The following is a 955-nucleotide window of genomic DNA, read 5'->3' on the forward strand; positions in this document are numbered from 1 at the left end:
CCTCATGTCACGCTGTCCGGTTTTGAAAAGTGAGAAGCAAAGCGACGAACCAGTTAAAAAACTAGATCAAGTCGCGCCGAAGGCGCACCAGCCAGCTGATTTAAATGCCAAAGGCGCGGCAAGCAGATGACTGGTCAATAAAAACATGGAATTTCTTCACTGTTACAGCTTGTCCCTGCTCCATACCACCCGCTCGTCTCCTATTCAAAAACGATAAATATACGGATGAATGGTGGTCTAACATAAAAAATGAAACGCAATCGCCTTACAATAGCAGTTTCTTTGTGGAAGCATCGGGGATGAGAACGAATATCCTTGAAAATGGTTGTTCAATTGGAATAGATTGTTTAATCTATGCCAATCTAGGTAGAACCCGAATCCAAACTACAATTGTTGTAGTCACTCCGGACGACCAAGTAGGACTGGTTTCCATATTTAAATGAAGTTAAGTTCAATTTTTTAGATACGCAATACTTCCTTCAGTAAAGACTCAGAAGTCCTGCTTTACCTGAACTGCTGTCGTGACGGTCAATACACACACGAAGGAATCCTTTTTGATTAGCAAATTATGGGTTGCGTGGGCGTTTTTGAACGAACTAACTCTCCATAACTTTTATAAGTCAATTTTGCTATTTTTATAAACGATTTTGATATAAAAAGTGCTAACATTTGTTATTTAATTGAAATTGTAAAGTTTGTAAGTTCAAAATAAGTTTGATACAGTTCTGGCTATAACTCTGCGTATAAAAATATTTCTGCCATACTTGTAGTCCGGGCCTTTGCCGGGCCTTCGCGGGCCCTGCCATAACTTCTTTCAGAATCAATGTTTTCGAACCAACTAAATTAGATATGATAGAGCTCCACGAGTACTACAAAACGGTATTATTTGGAATACTACATCTTGTCTATGAACAGAGTTACAGATCATAAAGTGGCTTTTCTCGCCAGGCCCGGC

The sequence above is a fragment of the Caenorhabditis briggsae genome, assembly GCF_000004555.2.
Source record: "Caenorhabditis briggsae complete genome, chrV, whole genome shotgun sequence".
Taxonomy (NCBI): Eukaryota; Metazoa; Nematoda; class Chromadorea; order Rhabditida; family Rhabditidae; genus Caenorhabditis; species Caenorhabditis briggsae.